Source organism: Notolepis coatsorum (assembly GCF_963971535.1).
Source record: "Notolepis coatsorum genome assembly, chromosome: 7".
Lineage (NCBI taxonomy): Eukaryota > Metazoa > Chordata > Actinopteri > Aulopiformes > Paralepididae > Notolepis > Notolepis coatsorum.
Genome location: NC_140171.1, coordinates 43,546,066 through 43,567,447, shown reverse-complemented (window position 1 = coordinate 43,567,447; position 21,382 = coordinate 43,546,066).

The following is a 21,382-nucleotide window of genomic DNA, read 5'->3' as shown; positions in this document are numbered from 1 at the left end:
GGCGCTTAAAACAAAATTACAAACATCACAAAACAAACTGGTCAGACTACTACTTGACCTGAACCCCAGAACCCACCTCACCCCTGCCCACTTTGCCAACCTAGGATGGCTTAGAGTAGACGACAGAGTACAGCAACTTGCAATGGGCCTGGTCTACAAGATACACTATACGACCGGGGTGCCCATGTACATGTCAAAATACTTCCCAAAGGTCAGTGAATACCACAACCACTACACCAGAGGAAGCTCAACAAATCATGTTAAACCCAGATTCGGCTCAAACAAGGGACTAAACACGTTCCGCAATTATGCCACAACAATGTGGAACGCCCTACCCAAAGCTGTAAAGGAATGTGAATCCCTGCCCACATTCAAAACCGCCCTTAAAGAGCACCTACGGGAGGCTGCAATTCGAAACTGGCCACCGTAAATGCCCAAAACCCCCACCACCTCCTAATAGACAGTCTCCTCCCCACCGCATGTATATATTCCCTCCCCGCCGTATGTATATTTCCCTCCCACCCCCTCCTAATGTACAGTCCCCTCCCCATCATATGTATATACTCTGTCAGGATCTAGGGGTAACAGTACTGTATATTTGAATTAAATAAAGTTTTCATTCATTCATTCATGTTGGAATGAAGGACGTCCTGTGCCGTTCAGTGCTGCGTTTAGGTAGTTTGAGCCTAGCACTGAACATGCTCCTCCTGTCAGCCAAGTCTGTGTATAGTGGGTGGGAGGGGTTTTCCCTGATGGCCTGGAGCTTAGCAAGGCTCCTCCTCTCCGCCACCCTCGCTAGGGAGTCCAGCTCCACCCCAACCACGGTACTGGCCTTCCTGACCAGCTTATACAGCCTGTTTGTGTCCCCTGCTGTCAGTCCGCTGCCCCAGCAGGTCACAGCGTACAAGAAGGCGCCCGCCACCACCGACTCAAGTTTCAAGTTCAAGTTTCTTTAATAGTTGTCATACAGAAGTACAGAATACTTTTATACAAAATGCTTCTTACTGTTACGCTCCAGAGACTGTGCAAGACAAGATAAGTATGAAATAAAATAACATAGTAAAATTAGAAGTAAAAAAAATGAGGTCACAGTGTTCAGTTTAGACATATGTACAATGTTCGATGCAGAATAGACGTAACTGAGTTACCATACAATATACAATACTGTGCAGTGTACTAATATACAATACTATATAGTGCAAGGCAGAAATGGGACGAGGTGCAATTTAGGTACAATTCACAGTAGGTGTACGAGTTGTAGTGCAAATCCTTTATCAATAAATATAAAGTGTAAAGTGTGTTTGTGTGATCTAAAGTGTGGAGAGTGGGTGCTGCAGTGTGTTGTTTGTTTGAGTGAGTGTGTGCGTGTGGGTGTGTGTGCTGTGTGCATTTGATGGTTGTTGCATAGTGTTTATTGTTCGTTTAGCAGCCTGATGGCCTGGGGATAGAAGCTTCTTCTGGGTCTTTCTGTGCTCGGCTTAAGACTCCGGTATCGCTTGCCTGACCGCAGCAGTTCAAAGAGGCAGTTGTTCGGGTGGCTCGAGTCCTTAATAATTCTCTTAGCCTTCCCCTTGCACCGCTTGTTGTAAATGTTCTGGAGGGTGGGAAGCCCCCCTCCAATTGTGCGTTCGGCTGAACGTGTCACTCTTTGTAGTCTGCTACGGTCTTGTGCAGTGCTATTCCCAAACCAGGAGGTGATGTTGCCGGTCAGGATGCTCTCTATTGTACATGAGTAGAAGTTCCTAAGGATCTTCTGACTGACTTGGAACTTCCTTAGGCGCCTGAGGAAGTAGAGGCGTTGTCGTGCCTTCTTCACAACACTGTCAATGTGTGTGGTCCATGTCAAGTCCTCGGATATGTGGGCTCCGAGGTACTTGAAACTGTTCACTCTCTCAACCGGTGCCCCGTCGATGCTGAGGGGGCTGTAGTCCTTGACCCCCGACCTCCTGAAGTCCACAATCATCTCTTTTGTTTTGCTGACGTTCAGGGAGAGGCAGTTCTCCTGACACCACTGTGACAGGTTCTCTACCTCTTCCAGGTAGGCCCTTTCGTCGTTGGCAGAGATCAGGCCCACCACTACTGTGTCATCAGCAAATTTGATGATGGTGTTGTTGTTCCGCTGTGCTACGCAGTCATGTGTGTACAGGGAGTAGAGGAGGGGGCTCAGAACACAGCCCTGGGGGGCCCCTATGTTGAGCGTGATGGATGAGGAGGTGCAGTTGCCGGCTCTTACCACCTGGGGTCTGCCCGTCAGGAAGTCCAAGACCCACTGGCAGAGGTCATAGTTCAAGCCCAGGTCCTTGAGCTTGGCTATGAGTTTGGAGGGGACAATGGTATTGAATGCTGAGCTGTAGTCGATGAACAGCATTTTCACATAGTTCCCCTGCCTCTTGTCCAGGTGTGATGCTGCTGTGTGCAGCACATGGGCTATGGCGTCCTCCGTGGACCTGTTGGGGCGATATGCAAATTGCAGAGGGTCCAGGTTGATGGGGAGGGAGGAACAGATGTAGCCCTTCACTAGCTTCTCAAAGCACTTCATGGCTATGGAGGTGAGGGCTACATGGCGGTAGTCGTTGAGGCAAGCGGGCGTAGATTTTTTGGGTACAGGGATGATGGTGGACTTTTTCAGACAGGTGGGGATGACAGCCTGTTCCAAGGACAGGTTGAAGATGTCAGTGAATACCGGGGCCAGTTGGTCGGCACAGACTTTTAGGACGCGGCCGGGGATGCCGTCCGGTCCTGCTGCCTTCCTGATATTCACTTTTTTAAAGATCCGTCTCACCTCATGCTCTGTTACCCTGAACACTGAGTCTCCATCAGCAGACCCCCCCCACCCCCATTGCCGTGGTTTGTAGGCTGGTGTTGTTATTCACAGCCTCAAACCTCGCATAGAAGGAATTGAGATCATTTGCTAAGGAGATGTCACTGTTCAGTTTGAGGGGGGTGCCTTTGTAATCTGTCATTGTTCTGAGGCCCTGCCACATGCCTCTAGAGCAGGGGTGGGCAATTATTTTTCCCGGGGGGCCGAATGAGCAACTGAAAATATGTTGGGGGGCCGGGCCAAAATTCCAAACTCAATTATGCATAATATACATTTTATTTCTATATAAAAAGCAGTAAATGGCATTGTTTTGACCCCTGGTAAGAGTGTATGTTATTATTTGGCAATTAAAAGGTGAGGTTATAGCTTTCAAAAATATCATTTATTCAAATAGAATTTATTTCCAAAATGATAAACAAAATGTGAAACATTAATAACTAAGGGAATTTTGAGTTTCATATACTATTGAAACAAGGATTTTCTTAGCTTTCTAAAGACATCACATCATCTTATAGCAAAAATAAACAAGACATGTCACTGAACTGTGTAAAGAAAAGTGTCCCAGTTTTGTAGCCTTTTTTACTTTACATGCCTATATTAAACATTTTATGTTTTCAGAACTGTGCAAAAAAAAGAAAAAAAAATATCAAGTGTCCCATTTCACTTGTTATATTTCCACATTTTAGTGTTCTTCTTTTTTTTCATTCAGTGTGAGAAATCCAGTCTCTGTTGAGCTTTAACAAGTCCATCAAAGTCAGGTTGCATGTCTGAGGTGGAGATGCGAAGCACAGCTGCCAGATGTTCATCAGTGAGAGAGGATCTGTACCTGGACTTGGTAAACGTCATGACTGAGAATGTCTGTTCACATATGTAGGTGGATCCAAAGAGAACCAACATCTTCTGAGCATGTCTCCTAAGCGTATACTGTGCGTGTGAACGTTGACATGAAAAAAAAAAAGTAATCATCAAAAAAGATCATCCCGCGGGCCGTACAATGCCCAGGTCTGCTCTAGAGTCAGCCTGTTCAAACTGAAGTTCAACTTTATCCCTGTAACGCCGTTTTTCCTCTATTACTGCTCTCCTGACGTTGTATCTTGCCATCTTGTGTTCTTCCATGTTGCCTGTCACCAGCCCGGTGTTGTATGCTGATGTGCGCACTTTCAGAGCCTCACGGACGGATTTGTCTACCCAGGGCTTTTGATTTGGGTAGATTTTAATTGGGGATTGTTTCTTCTACCAGAGTACAGACATAGTCAAGCACCGTTTCGGTGTATTCGTTAATATTGGCTGTGTTATCACGGAATACACTCCAGTCTGTGCATTCAAGTGCAGCTTGGAGTGACTCCTCTGACGTCACGGCCCAACGCTTAACCTCTCGCGAGACCACCGGCGTTCGCTTGAGACTTTGTTTGTACTTTGGCAAAAGAAATATGGCGGCGTGATCGGACTTACCGAATGGACTAAGAGCCTGTGACTTGTACCCATTCTTAAATTGCGAGTATACATGGTCTAATATGTTCTCGCCTCTGGTGGGACAGGTCACATGCTGATAGAAATTCGGCAACACCTTTTTAAGACGCGCGCTGTTGAAATCACCCAGAACCAAAATGGCAGCGTCAACATTAGCTGTCTGGAGTTTGTTTACCTCGTCGTGAAGTTTTGAAAGTGCGACCCCAGTGTTCGCGTGTGGTGGAATGTACACTCCGATGAGGATGATGGACGTTAACTCTCTTGGGAGGAAGAAGGGTCGACATTTTATCGTGATAAACTCCAGGTCTGGGGAGCAGTGGTTAGACAGTTCCTTTGCATTGCCTACATCGCACCACTCCTTGTTTATCATGAAGGCAATGCCGCCTCCTTTCTTCTTTAGTGACTCTTCTGCCGTCCGGTCCTTGCGGAGGACGAAGAAGTGGTCTGCCGGTTCATAGACTCATAGAACATCCTCAACATCCTTGTACAGACATTGAAGGATCTCAGCCTTCTGAGGAAGTAGAGTCGGCTCTGGCCCTTCTTGTACAGTGCCTCTGTGTGTTTTGACCTGTTGAGTTTGTTGTCGATGTGCACACCGAGGTATTTGTACTCCTCAACCATGTCCTCCTCCTCCCCAGCTCCACCACCAGTTCCCTGGTCTTCGCCACATTTAGCTGCAGGTGGTTTTTATCACACCATGTGACGAAGTCCACTACCAGTTCCCGGTATTCCCTCTCGTCACCATCCTTTATACATCCCACTATCGCAGAGTCATCAGAAAACTTCTGAAGGTGGCAGGACTCTGACCGATAGTGGAAGTCGTTGGTGTAGACCAGGGGTCAGCAACCTTTTTGACATGGAGTGCCTGTTTGAAATATAGTTGTAACTAGTGTGCCTCAACAATATTCCATGCATCGTAATTTTTCTTTCTCATAATCAGGTCTTTTTAACACTTTGATCGCCATGGTTAAATTCATAATTTACCATCCCTAGCCAGCTCTATTTGTCTATGGAGAAGTTCCCCTTCTTTGCAGGGCTATAACTTTTTAAATTCTATTGCTAAATTGACATTATTATGGCCCATTCAATGTCCTATATGTATTGTTTAGGGTGTATCAATGTTATACTTTTTCATTCACATATTCATACTAAAATAGATTCTAAAGTATAAGTATGTTTTTATCATTTTCTGCAGCTTTCTCCAGAACTTGATTTATAGCCCCAAATGCACTATATTGATGATCAAATACAGTTTGGTAGCGATCGGTGCCAGATGAAAAATTTCAACTGGAGGTACTTCTAGAAGTTACTACGTATCATCTGATATTGACCGGATGGGCGAGGGGGCGTTTATAATTCCGTGGGCAACGTTATACCATTCATCTAGTGTGGGTCATATGATAATCAGATCAGTTAGTATAGAAGACGTTAGAAAATAACGTTGAAACTCACCGTATCTTCCTTGCGCTGTTGGACGATCAGCTTGGAGTAGACAGTTTTCGATTATGGGATGTTGATCCTGATGAACCATTTCCAGGTTGTATAATACTATATATGTCCAAATAACGTTGTTTATTGAGTTAGGGCGAGCGATTGATTATCCAGTGTGTTGAGATAGAGTCCTGCTAATGATCGCGAGTGCCCGGACGAAATATGGATGAGCACTTCCTGTTTGACGAGTCACTTCCTGTTGGCGATCTGCCGATCTGCCACCAGATGGCGCTCTTGAACCGCTAGAGAGATGAGTGGAGATCAGCAGTATATCTCAGGAACCCGGAGGAGAAATATGATTTTGATCACAGATTTTTTAAATATTGACATCAAAGACGAGTTACGGCGTCTTCGGCAGAATGAGCATGGCTAGGAATGACGTCTAAACACGTCATCGGCGATTAAAGTGTTAATGATAATTTTTACATTATTACATCATTATTGTTATTGTTAACAATATTATTATGATGGTTGTATCAACCCTAAATCTGAGTTGGGGGGGGGGGGGGGGAATGCAATGCAGACAAACAGCTGCATACAGTGCGACCATTTCACTCACATTTGCCCATTCATTTTTGGAAACATCACACACCATTGTGTGTGTACTGTACGTGTGCTGTCATAGCTCCACCTACAGGCCTAATGGAGAACACCAGGAGAACACCAGGATGTGAATGGAGGGTGAATGTGAGGTATATCGTGTAAATAAGTTTTGATTGATCACAAGACTACACTGTAAAAAAATTTATAATAATAAGTTACCAGAACTTACAAATATTGAGTTCAGTTACTGTGCATTAAGGTTTTCAGTTTTAAATCCATAATAAGTTAACAGAAAAATAAGTACACAACCACATTATTTCAACCTAATAAAACTATGTTTATTGTCATTGTTTTAAGAACACAAGTTGACTTGGTAATAAAAAAAATTGCTTTTAACATGTGCAATGTTCAATGAAATAGAAAAATAAATAATACAATTTGTTGATTAATCCCACTGGTCACAATGGTGACCGTAATAATGTTTTTGTTATAAGGCTCTGCAAATGTTACTGAATGATGTAGCAATGTATTTCCAGCTAAATTGAAATAATAAACAAATAAAGGGTCGTAAAAAGAACCTGTGGGAGGATTTCAACAAGATAAATGCGACAACAGTGCAAAATATTTCACTATAATATTTCAAAGCAAAAAAAAAAAAATATATATATATATATAATTTTTTGTTTTTTTATATATTTTTTAATGCCGCCCTCTGTGCCTATGAAAATGCCCCCGCGTGCCTATGCAGGCACGCGTGCCTAGGGTTGCCTACCCCTGGTGTAGACGGTGAAGAGGAAGGGAGAGAGGACTATCCCCTGCGGGGCCCCGGTGTTGCTGACCAGTCTGTCTGACACACAGCTCCGTAGGAGCACGTACTGTGGTCTGCCTGTCAGATAGTCAACAACCCAGGACACCAGGGGGGCCTCTACCTGCATCGCTTCCAACTTCTCACCCAGCAACCCAGGCCTTATGGTATCAAAAGCACTGGAGAAGTCAAAGAACATGACTCTCACAGTGTTCCCCGGCTTGTCTGGTAGATGACAGCATCTTCTACCCCCAGTCGGGGCTGGTTGGCGAACTGGAGTGGGTCTAGGTGGGGTTTGATCACCGGGCGGAGTTGCTCCAGGACTAACCTCTCCATGGTCTTCATTATATGAGAGGTTAGAGCCACCGGCCTGTAGTCCTTGGACGTGCTGGGACGCGGGCACTTAGGGACAGGGACCACACAGGAGGTTTTCCACAGTGTCGGGACTCTCTGCAGCCTCAGGCTCATATTGAATATGAGCTGGAGCACATCACACAGCTGAGAGGCACAGGTTTTGAGTACCTTTGGGCTCACCCCATCAGGACCCGCAGCCTTGCCTGTGTGCAAGGGGGCTTTCTCACTGCCATTCGGGGTCGAATCAGCTCCGCTCCGTCCTCGCTCCGTCCTTGGGTGCGAACTCCCCCCCTCCCTCTGGTTTGTGTACACACTGCAGTCTTGGTGCGCTCCGGGTTTTGTTTACGGTTTGCGTTTTGAACGTGTAAGCTTGCCGTAGGCGATGATGTCACGCTCGAACGTCAACACAGGAAGAGTTTAACACACGGTGGTGGAAACTGGATGCTGATATAAAGAAACGAATAACCAATAAATATGAAGTTATATTTGAACCTCTGTTGTCAAGCCGTGTCAATATAACCCACCCCCTTTTCTCACAAATGGAACTGGTGTCGTGGAGTCCGCTTTGAGCGTTTTCCAGGGTTAGCGGCTAACGCTAAGCTAACGCTAGTTAGCTAACGCTAGTTAGCTTAGCCTATTTATTACTAGTTAGCAGCTAACATTGCTCGCGTCAATTATATTGCATGTCATTGATCTACCGGTCGATCACGGCCGACTGGTTGGGCACCACTGGTCTATAGAAAATAAATGCGTTTGAACAAGAAACCAATGTATAGACATAGCAATGGCAAAAAAATTGCCAGGCCTAATGCGAGCCAGCGAAGTCTTTGGCTTGTAACGTGGCTTCATGTTTTCATCCACTGAGCCGTGATGCTCAACATGCTTGTTTGGGGGCGGCTAGGTGGTGTAGTGGGCAAGGCACTCGCCATCAATGCTAGAGACGCTGGGTTCGAATCCAGCTCTCGCCGTTGCTATCAGCTTGGCTGGTCGTTCATACTAACACAATTGGCAGTGTTAGGGGTGGGAAAGCTGATGGGTGGGTCCTGGGCGTTGTGGACAGCGACCCCTACAGTTCGGTCGGGGCGCCTGCACAGCGAGGTTAGGATCTGGAGGGAGGTAGTGTGACCTTCCACACGTTACACTCTCCCGGTGAGAATCTGCGCTGCCAGGCTGGCTGCCGGCTGGCTGCACATGCGTCGGAGGAAAGCATGTGACAGTCTCCGGCCTCCCGGACCAACAGTAGGGGGGAGTGCGCAACAACCAGGAAAGGGGTTGGGAATTGGCATAACGACTAACAGTGGGATGGGAGAAAAATAAAAAAAAAGGATACAAAAATGTCATAAAAATAAAACATGCTTGTTTGGTTGAGGTCTGAACTCGCCAAATTGCCCATTCAAGCAAGCATGAAAGCATTACAGTAACGACGTTGATACAGAAGCCTCTTCCGTGTTTTGGTACAAGCTTGTACACCACGCCCCCCGCTCCCACTGGCGCGCACCCGGAACCACCTATTTCAGTGGTCCAGGTTTGGAGCAAATCAGCGTCCCCGGGGACGGGGGGGGAGCGTTCTCAGTAGGACGACCACACCCTATTTGGGTGCAATCGGGCTGTGATTCGACCCCGGCAGACTAGCCGAGTGTTATTGAGTTGGAATGTTATTGGGTTGGAGTGTTATTGGAGTATTATTTGGAGTGTTATTATTATTATTAGTACAAGGTTTTGGACTGAACTTTGCCCATTGTTGTTGCTGGAAATAAATGATGCTGCACTCTGTCAAAGGTGTTTGCAACAAGGGGCCAGAGAGCCTGTGGTCTACAGGCTGGTGGTGTCAACCGGTCCACAAGCTGCTCTCTTCTCTGACATAATAACCATGAGAACATAATATATCATGCACATACAGGCAGCTTAGGGGACGAGTTGAAGGGCTGAGAGGTGTGGGGGTGGGCAGGGCAACTGGAGTAGTGTCGGGGGGGGGGGGGGGGGGGGGGGGGGGGGGCAAGACCACCCGCATTTCATTGTATACTTGTATGCCGTGACAAATAAAACTCTTGACTTGACTTGACTTGACTTGTAATAGGATTGGTCCTTAGACATGGTACCAAGCCCTGGGAGTCTGTACAGAATGCTGTGTGTTTACCTATAAAGGTCACCCTGGTAACCCCTGTGCTAAAGCTGGCCAATGATTAGTCTATATGAGGGGCAAAAGAGTGACCCCTGAAGGTGGGACCAGGGCTGTTTCCTTTTTTGCAATCGTGTCAAGTGTTTTGTTCTATAATTGTGCAAAGCTACTATAAATATAGCACTTGAGGCTATATTCGTATAGGTGTACATCAGAGGAGCACGGACACAATGTACACACAGATTTGACTGCACATATTAACCTATTAGGCCTAATAGCTTTCCATTCATCATAATGTTTTCTCTTTTTTCAATTTACTTTATCTTGTTAAATATGATCTTGTCCGATATCCTACACACAGTGAGTCCCAGAAGTATTTGGATGGTGACACGTTGTTAGAGAATTTTTTAGGCTCCATACTCATTTTGGATATGAAATAACAATGATTTTGAGGTTAAAGTGCAGACTGCCACGAAGGGTACTTTCAGCCATATTGTAGGATAAGGACAATAGTCATCCCTCAATGCCCATAGACTACATTGAACTACACAAAGGTGGTGAAAATATATTATTGAGACAGTGTTTCCCACAGGATTTTCAGAGACTATGGGGGGTGAACCTCCGACCCTCTAGGGGGGTCCGGGGGCATGCCCCCCCTCGGACCTTTTATTTTTTTGTACATTTTAAAGTTAAATGCATCAATCTGCACTTTGAGAGCAAAATAAAGAGGCTAGATCTATGATGAACTTTGTGCTCAAAACACAAAATCGACTAGACTAGTGCTTCCCAATCCTCTCCTCGAAGCACCCTAGCCGTTCAATGTATTTGTTAAATTCCACCACCAGCACACCTGATTCAACTTAACTAGCCCTTTATTAGTTGAATCAATGTGTGCTGGTGGTGGAATTTAACAAACACATGGGACGGCTGGGATGTCTCGAGGAGAGGTTTGGGAACCACTGGACTAGAGCGTACATTTGAGCCATCAAAGAAATGAAGCAAAGGTGGTTACCTGTGTTGAACTGGTTTATTTTTTAGAAAATAAAAAAATATAGTGGATTACTATTACGACTACTACCACTGCCAATACTACTGATGCATCCCTATTGGCAAACTTTATATTAAACAAATTTGTAAAAAAAGAAAAGTATTAATTTTTTTTTGGTTCATTTTTTTTTGTTCATTTTGGTTCATTATACAACAGTCTAGGTAATTAATGGGAAACCCTGATTGAGATACAAATATAGGTCATGAATACATAACGTATTGATTCTATAAATAACTACTTTATTGAATATAATATAATATATGTCCAAATACTACTGGCACCTTAAAATGTGGGGTAGTGATGTAGTTCCTGAACTGTATACGGATGAAATTAGCCTTAGCCCACCCACCTCCAATGTACAGTTCCCCCCCCCACCCCACCTACCCAACCCCCCCCCCCCCCCCCCCCCCCCACCTCCTCCAATGTACAGTTTCTTCATCAAATGTATATACTCTCTCTTTTTTTCTTTAACTCTTTTTGTATCACAAACAGTACTGTATTTGTAAATCTGGTATGTCATAAATGTATAGATGTAGCAGTACTGTCTATCTGTATGTCATGTATGTCATATATGTTATGATGAATTGAAAATGGGGGACCCTGATGTAAACAAGACGAAAGTCTTTCTCTGGTCTGCATCCCCTTAACAATTGTGTGTATTGAGCTGTACTGTATTGTACCCATTCTGCAATCTGTTAATAACATTTTCAATCAATCAATCAATCAATCAATCAATCAATCAATCAATCAATGCTCTTACTGTAACATTACAGTGCTCTTACTGTAACTTTACAGTGCTCTTACTCTAACTTTACAGTGCTCTTACTCTAACTTTACAGTGCTCTTACTGTAACTTTACAGTGCTCTTACTCTAACATTACAGTGCTCTTACTCTAACTTTACAGTGCTCTTACTCTAACTTTACAGTGCTCTTACTGTAACTTTACAGTGCTCTTACTCTAACATTACAGTGCTCTTACTCTAACTTTACAGTGCTCTTACTGTAACTTTACAGTGCTCTTACTGTAACTTTACAGTGTTCTTACTCTAACTTTACAGTGCTCTTACTCTAACTTTACAGTGCTCTTACTGTAACATTACAGTGCTCTTACTGTAACTTTACAGTGCTCTTACTCTAACTTTACAGTGCTCTTACTCTAACTTTACAGTGCTCTTACTGTAACTTTACAGTGCTCTTACTCTAACATTACAGTGCTCTTACTCTAACTTTACAGTGCTCTTACTCTAACTTTACAGTGCTCTTACTCTAACTTTACAGTGCTCTTACTGTAACTTTACAGTGCTCTTACTCTAACTTTACAGCAGTGGAGGTTATTGCATGCCAACTAGTGAGGCAGTACTTCACTAGTATTTTATATATTATTATTAATATAGATATACATATATATATTCTTTTATTATTATTATTAATTAGAAATGTTTTCCTCTGTGAACAATGCCAGTGAATTTGAACAAAAACAATGCCAGTGAATTTTTTTTTCTTCAAAAATGTCCAAGTGACAGCTCTGAGCTCTCTGACCTGACTGCAGTAATGGCCAGCTGTCAATCACTTACTGCAAAAATAGTTGCACAGGTTGGGCTTAAGAATATAATTATCCAATCAAAATAGGCTATTTGAGTTTAAAAAAAGCCGGGTAGTGAGACGGAGCGCACTTGATTGATTGGCGTTCACATCGTACCACATTGTGTTGACAGCCTTGAAATCCAATCAGAGATTGGCGCCAGCTAATGAGACTGCTAGGGCGGAAGCGTCAACACGACTATTTGTACAGGAATCGGAGGTAGTATAAGGAGTTTGGGGGAGGATTCGCGAAACATGTGTTTACCTGTGGCCAGGGAGAACCGGGAGTTGCATTGAAACCTACCAAGCAACCCCAGATAGACCCCCACGACCAAGGACTACCAGTTCAGACGGGCCGACTTAGTCTCGTTCTGAGTGGGCTGGCTGGGGAAGACGAATGGAGACCTTTTTCATCAGAAAATATCAAACGATGGATTTAATTTACAAGTGATCAGATGGGAGGGAGTCTATTTACGAGGGACACTATTTCCTCGTAAGAAGTAAGTCGTCAATGGTGAGTGATTTTATTTTTTTTATATTTAGTAGCTGTGTGGGGCGGGCCTGTGTTGATTATGAATTAATTGGCCCGCTGTGGCCTTGCGTGTGTAATACACACACACACACACACATGCATTGTCTTTCCTCAGTCGCCGATGCGATTGAGTCTCTGCGCGGCGCACGTGAGTGTGTGTTGGCGACGCGCGCTGTGGTTATTGATATTGAGTTGGAGCCTGTGTTGATTACGAATTAATTGGCTGTGGGTCCGCTGTGGCCTGGCCTCTGTGTGTGCGTGTGTGTGTGTGTGCACGCGCGTGTGTGTCGTTCATAGTGCTGAGTGATGTGATTGTAATGTCAGACCTAACCCAACTCCCTCCAATGTACAGTAAATGACCTAACCCAAGAATACACAAGACCCTCTTCTACCAAGTATGGTTTCGTTGATATTCCAATGTACAGTTTTGCTTGTACAGTTGTACAGTTTCCCCCACCCCGCCTACCCATATAATTTCCTATAATTTCCTTTGTTGTGAGGGACCAGATTGGGAGACAGTAAGATATTGGTGAAATAAAAATTGCATGTAGATATATGTTTGAAACAGTGAGGGTGAGAAACGGTCTGATGATCTGGCTGTAAACAAATAGTTTTTGATTAGCCTTCTTGACTAAGCTATTGATGTGATGTTTGTAAGTGAGGCAAGTGTGTCAAGAGTTACTCCAAGGTATTTTACTAGTGCCTGTTGTCTTTAACTGTAGTGTCCGTCTGCTGTCTTCATAACCACACTGTGTGTCTGTACTTCTTTATAAAAAAAAAAATTATCTCTCCCGTCCTCCCCAATATTTTTAACTCACAGCCACCGCTGACACACACATTGGGGGATGTTTTAAAAATATAATTTAAAATATAATATAATAATTTGTGCTTCACCAAAAAATTTGGTCAGCAGCCGCCACTGATATGAACATACAATTTTGTAACACTTTTAAAAACAAACATGTTCTACTCTCCTTTCTATTTCTCACCGCTTTTTCAACTCTCCATTTCTTACCCCCTCCCTCCGTCCCTCAACCTTAAATTAAACCCCAACATTGAGCAACATTCTGATTAATTTGAACTGACTTATTTAAAAATTCTACTGACCTGACATGCTAGAAGGGGTATAATATTTCATCTATGGCACAATGAAATCTAATGAGAGGTATGTGGCTGGTTGAAGTTTTCAACCAGCAGATCTATTCTGGGCTTGGTTTTTGAAAGTGCTATTCTGAGGTCATGCTGAGCATTTAGTCTGTTTCTGTATTTGTTTTTCAGGTATGCTAGAGTAGAAAACCCAGATTCACATAAGTATGTGGTGCCAAACTGAATCAACACATCTACAGCTTAAAAAAAAGATGTAAGAAAAAAGAAAAAAGAAAAAAATTGGCGACCCAATAAAAACGGGTCCGCAACCCATTTTGGGTCGCGACCCTAAGTTTGGGAAACACTAATGCAAGAGCTTCCATTTCACTAGGGACACATGACATCAGTGAATAGAGGGTTGGATTTGTGGGATGGAGTCCCTCAAGTGGTGATGTGGCCACACTGCATCCCAGTTCATCCCTGGTTCAGCTCTGGTTCCACTGGTTTTCTTTAGGGCTGACCTCGACTAGTCAAATAGTCGACTAATCGATTATTATTATAATTTTTTTTATCATTCCATTTGGGCTGTGTGGGGGGGGGGGGTGCTTAATGTCTGATTTAACTTAAATGACAGGTAGCAGCAGCAGGAAGCAGTAAGTTAAATCAGACACATTTTGATGGGGGGGGGGGGGGTAGTCGACTATCGGCAAGTTTCGGCCAATCAAAGTTGACTATACAAATCCTAAGTCGGGGATAGGCGGGGACAGACGGGGACATTAACGAACCTGCTATTTTAGAAGGCTAAATACAAGAAAAGCAGTTGATAGTTAGTTGTTGATTCACTATCAAGCCATCAGTTAAATTGTAAAGCTAAGATAAGGTAAGATAGGATGGATCTTTATTAATCCTTGTGTGGGAATTATCATAGCAGCACAAGGGAGGGGGAGGGAAGGTCCAGGCAGGGTAATAAAAATAAAATATTAAAAAAGATATATAAAAAAAGAAAAAAGATATATATATAATAATATATATAGTATATCATAAAAAGATACAAATAAAGATAATGGTCATATGTTATACACCAGTGGTTCTCAAACTTTTTACACCAAGTACCACCTGAGAACGTAGCTGGCTCTCCAAGTACCACCATATGACCGGCGTTAAAATACAGTCTATTCAGCTATGCACAGTTCACGAATCACGCAGGAGGCAAATGTATTCCTAATACCATTATTTATTGTTAACTTTTGTCAGACACAGCCACAATGTACAAAGGGATAGCACTAGAACTAGCAAACGCTTCCACACAACTCATACAATGCAAGGGGCATTGAGAACATAATAACAACATTCTCACATAGCAAGTGAGAAAATTAAGAACAACTGTATTTCAGCAAATGTACTTAATTCTCTCTCTATCTCTCTCTCTCTCTCTCTCTCTCTCTCTCTCTCTCTCTCTCTCTCACACAGCAAGCAATTGTCCGCCATTCTCTCTCACACACACACACACACACACACACACACACACACACACACACACACACACACACACACACACACACACACACACACACGCACACAATTATTTTGTTACAAAAACTTAATTTCCTGCATTCTGGTGCAGGAATTTTTAAATGTTTACCCTTTAAATGCCAGTGTTTGTGATGGGCATCACAAATTATTGTAAAAAAGAAAAGAAAACACATATTCAATACATTTTTGAATGTTTATCCTTTAAATGCCAGTTGTGTGATGGCATCACAAATTATTGTTAAAAAAAACACAAAAAAAGTAAAATATTTTCAATATATCAAATTATTACAGGATTATTACAGGCTAGGCATGTGTCAATGATTAGCAGCAACACAGATTTTGATGGATTTTTTGTAATGTCAGATTTAACACCAACTCTTTTCAGAAAAGTGGGAGTACTTCATTTTTTATCTGACATTACAAAAAATCTAAAAATAAATGGTTATGATCAGGGCTGAAGTTGAATTAAAGATGTATGACTGTTTAGACTGCATTACTCTCTGTCACAGTGATCTCCTGGTTGTTCCCCACTTAGGTTATCTAACTATCGCGCCGCCGCAACCAGAAACACTGGCCTGGCCTGCTTCTAAGTTCAGTGGCCTAAATTTTCTTTAATTTTTTTATTTTTTTTTGTGCTTTTTTGTAAATGTTTTCAAGTACCACCAGCAGTACCACCAAGTACCACTAGTGGTACGCGTACCACAGTTTGAGAACCACTGTTATACACTATCGATAATACAGCCCACCCTGTTATATTTCGTAGATAGCTCCCACTCTGCTCTATGGGAAATCCCCTTTAGCATGACTACTTGAAAGAATTTAGCTACAATGCACCTGTCCGGCCACGCCCACTCTCGCCCATGCACTTAAGAGAGGGGTGTGACTGTACTTCCGCTCTTCCCTAATCTTTCACAACGGAAGTGTTTTTGCTACAGGCACATGTCAGTGATAATTAGTTTATTTTAGTTTAGGTTCTTGTGTTGCTATTTTTGTCAAAATGGCATTACCACCGCCTGGGAAACACCAGCGGTCACCGTCACGACCTCCTCCATACGCCACGGGGCTCCCTAATCCCACGCTTGTGGTGAGGTGGTGAGCTCCATGCGGAGCTGGGTGCGCGTCGCACGGTTGCAGGTGCAAACCCCCCGCCTCTGCTCGCTCCCACCATCGGTGGTGAAGCGGCTAGGCGGGTGGTCTGACGAGGCTCTTGCAGCGTCGGGGCAGCCCTGCCTAACAAGTGGATTGGCCCCCGATCACAAGAGTTGCGAGCACGGACGATAGAGGAGGCTCTATCTCTCCCTCTGGTGTTTTTCAGCTCTTACGCCAGAAAACCTCTGTATTCCCCCTCAAAGAATGCAACTACGTTTCCTTCACCTCATAGGGTGTGTTTTTATTGAAGCAACGTGTAAAACTTTTCACTGAATGTGTTGTGTAGTATACCTCAAAACGTAGAATGGGGGGTAACGAGAGGACAGGGCTCATGCCCCTGTCTTAGTTAATGTTGGCAGAATTGGCTATGGGGCGACAATAATATATATATAGGATGCATGAATTCCATCTTTAGCCTTTGGCTTGTTTATTCATTCACAGTGATTCACAGCAGCACAGCGCATGGGAACTCCTCTCCGTGAGAGGCAGATGTGGTAAGAAGGTAGAGGGGGAGGAAACAAAAGCTTATATACTCCCAACCTGGTGGAAACAGTAGAAGCTCCGCCTATAGCGCCCTCCAGTGGACACAGATATATATGCAGTCAAAGAAGCAGTATAGTACAGTTACAGTTAGTTACAACCCTACATACACCCTCTAAATTCAACACTCCCACTTAGGGTTGCTTAACACACTGTATGACCTCTTCAAAACAATTTACAAAGAAAATAACACAGTTTAGAAAATCAAAAAGGGTATGGCAGTCAATATTTACACACCAAACATGACCTCTGCTGCAAATCTCCTCAGTTTCAATTTGGAAGCCGGCTTCGTCATAGCGTCTGCTACCATGTCATCTGTTGGACAATAAACCAGTGTCATCCTTTCTTCTCTGATGACAGATCTGATGAAATGGTACTTTATATCCACATGCTTACACCTCTGTCGACACACAGGGTTTCTCGCAATGGCAATGGTTCGCTGGTTATCCTCATAAACAACAGTCTTCTTATATACATAGACACTGGGACTGAAGTCAATAACTGACTATAAAGTCAGCGCCCCGTCAATGGGGAGCGACGACGCCTCCCTCGCGGACAAGCTCAACACCTTCTACGCTCGGTTTGGTGTAGACAGTGGCGCTGCTGGCTCTCCGGCTAGTGACGTCACTGGCGCGCCGGCTGTTGTGGAGGGGGGGGGGCAACCGCGAGGGGGGGGGGACGCTCTCTCGTTGTCGGAACACAGTGTGAGAAGAGCATTTATGCAGGTGAACACCAGGAAGGCTGCTGGCCCAGATGGCATAACAGGACGTATACTCAAGACCTGTGCCAACCAGCTGGCCCCTGTGTTCACCGTCATATTTAATCAATCACTGGCGGAGTCAGTGGTCCCTGCCTGCTTCAAGAGGTCTACCATCATCCCTGTGCCGAAGAAACCCTCCCCAGCATGTCCAAATGACTACAGACCGGTGGCACTCACCTCTGTGGTCATGAAATGTTTCGAGAGGCTGGTCAAGGACCACATTTGTGCCTCCCTCCCCAGTGATATGGACCCTATGCAATTTGCATACAGGACAAACAGGTCCACCGACGACGCGGTCTCCCAGGTACTGCACAGCACCCTCTCGCACCTTGACCGTCAGAAGGGGGGCTATGTGAGACTGTTGTTCATTGACTACAGCTCAGCGTTCAACACCATAGTCCCCACCAGACTGGTGGACAAGCTGATCGAGCTAGGTCTGAGCTCCGCCCTGAGCGCCTGGGTACTGGACTTTCTGAGCGAAAGACCCCAGGCGGTCAGGGTGGGGGGTCAGACCTCCAACACCATCACCCTGAGCATCGGGTCCCCCCAGGGCTGTGTTCTGAGCCCCCTGCTGTACTCACTCTACACACACGACTGTGTGGCCAAGTTCAGCTCCAACTCCATAGTGAAGTTCGCAGATGACACGGTGGTGGTGGGGCTGATCTCGGACAACAACGAGAAGGCCTACCGGGAGGAGGTGGAGGTACTGGAACGCTGGTGCCAGGACAACAGCCTGCTCCTGAACATTGGCAAAACCAAGGAACTGATCGTGGATTATAGGAGAGGACAGCAGGGGACACACACACCACTGATGATAAACGGGGCTACCGTGGACAGGGTGAGCAGCTTCAAGTACCTGGGGGTCCACATCTCAGAGGACCTGACATGGTCAACACACATAAGCACAGTAGTAAATAAGGCGAAACAGCGTCTCTACCACCTGAGACAGTTAAGGAAGTTCAGAGTATCGGGGAAGATACTCCAGTCCTTCTACTCAGGAGCTGTAGAGAGCATCCTGACCGGAAACATCACTGCCTGGTATGGAAACAGCACGGCACAGGACAAGAAGGCCCTACAGAAAGTGGTGCGCTCAGCCGAGCGTACCACGGGTATTGCACTACCCCCCCTGCAGGTTCTATACAACAAGAGGTGCAAATCCAGAGCCTGCAGGATAATGAAAGACCCTCACCACCCCAATAACAGCCTGTTTCAGCTGCTGAGGTCAGGCAGACGCCTGCAAATCTCAGCTACTAGGACAGAGCGGTTTAGGCTCAGCTTCTTCCCCCAGGCCATCAGAGCCATGAACAATGTACATTGAGTGCTCAGAACATTGAACTGTCCACACACAAGCACACATGAACACACACACGACACGCACACTGTGCACGCTCACACACGAGCAGCCACTTAACACTTTAGCATGAGCGGGCACACACTCAGGCCGCACGCACCCTCACTTATTGCCAAAAGGAAAGGCCACTTTAAATTAGTATTAGCAACAGTAACAGTGTATTGCACTACTATTACTACTACTGTTAACTGCCAACTGTTACCCGTCATTGCACAAATTTATTGTTACCTGCTACCTGTTATTGCACAATTTTATTGCACACATTTTTTGTATTGGATTCTATTATATGTTATATGTTGTACCAATTGCACATCGTTGTGGGCAAGACCACCCGCATTTCATTGTATATCCGTATGCCGTGACAAATAAAACTCTTGACTTGACTTGACTTGTATCCATTCCTCCGAGCAGTTGTTCTAGATAAATACACTCCTGTATTGTCATGGCCAGAGCCATGTATTCGGCTTCACAAGTTGACAGTGCCACTGTGGGCTGCTTCTTTGTTTTCCATGAAACCAGTGAGCTGTTTGTGTTCAAACTAACACAGTATCCTGTGGTACTCCTTCTATCTGTGATGTCAGCAGCCCAGTCTGCATCACTGTAGGCTTTAAGCCCTAAGCCCTCGCTGCTCTTTCTGAAACAAAGCTGTTTATCTGCTGAACCTTTGAGATAACGAAAAACATGTTTTACCGTAATCCAGTGTTCCTCTGTGGGATCAGCAAAATGCTGTGACAACTTACTCACTACAAAACATAGGTCAGGGCGGGTACATGTTGTTAAATAGATGAGGCTACCCACGGCTTCCCTGTAAATTTTTACATCTGTCAGTTTCTGAGCATCCTCCTGGTAATCCAGTTCTTGATCACATGGTGTTTCCCTTGTTCTACATTCCTGCATGTCAAAACGTTTCAGGATCTTTTCCACATATCTCTTCTGGGATACTGTTACACAATTGGCCGACTGTTCAAAGTCCATGCCTAGGAAATGCTTTAACCTGCCAAGGTCTTTCATTTTGAATCTGGTGGAGAGCATACCTTTCACCTGATCTAGGTTTCTAGTGTTGTCTGCTGCGATGATCAAATCATCCACCCAAATGACGATTATCACTTTTCCTGACTCCTTTGACTCCCTTGAGTAAACACAGGGGTCTACTGGATTCTGTAGGAAGTGATCCTCAATGAGACATGTGTGAAGCATCTCGTTCCAATTTCGCCCAGACTGTTTCAGGCCGTAAATGGATTTTTCTAGCTTGCACACTAGCTTTTCCCCTTTCTTTTCGTAACCTTCAGGTTGTTCCATATATATATCCCTATCTATGGGTGCGTGCAGATAGGCTGTCTTCACATCCATCTGATGTAAAATCAGATTGTCCTCAGCTGCTTTCTGAACCACTACCCTTACACTGGTCAGGTTGGCTGTGGGGGAGAATGTTTCACCATAGTCTATCCCCTCCCTCTGACTGAAACCCTCAGCTACAAATCTCGCTTTGTACTTTTCGTGGCATTTGATCCCTTCCTTGATTGAGTACACCCATTTCCCTCCCACTGTCTGTCTGCCCTCTGGCAATTTGGTGAGGGTAAAGGTGTGGTTGTCCTCTAAGGACCTCATCTCCTCGTCCATCGCTCTCTCCCATTTACTCGACTCTGGGGACACTATGGCTTCCTTAAAAGACTGAGGCACGCCACACACCACTCTGTAACAGTAATCAATACTGGCGAGTGTACTGTCATCCTTGTCACTTCCTCTCCGGGCATAATCTTTCAGATATTTTGGGGGTCTGTGTTCCCTTGAGGGATACCTCCCACTGCTTGGGGCACTTGACGTCACCCTCGGGTGCTCCTCGTCATCGCCCTCTGGGGGTGGCTGGCTGTCTGCCTGCACGCCTGTGCTCAGTACACTAGGCTGTGGTGTCTCTGTCCCTCCATACCTTACCCCGGAGTCCAGCCATGGCTCCTCTGTCTGTGTCTCGATTTTGCACGTTGTCTTGGTGACAAGTTTCACTAGTCTGTGCTTCCCTTTACTATGCTTTCCCTTCCCTTTCACTTTACCTTCCCTTTACCGGGATAGTAGACTAGGAGTGCGGGGCTCCCTCTGTCGTGTCCTACAAAGAGTCCTTTTTCACATCTGGACTAAAGCTTGCCTCTGTCCTGCTGGTAAGCATAGCACACTGATCCGAATTTGTGCATTCTGGCTAGATT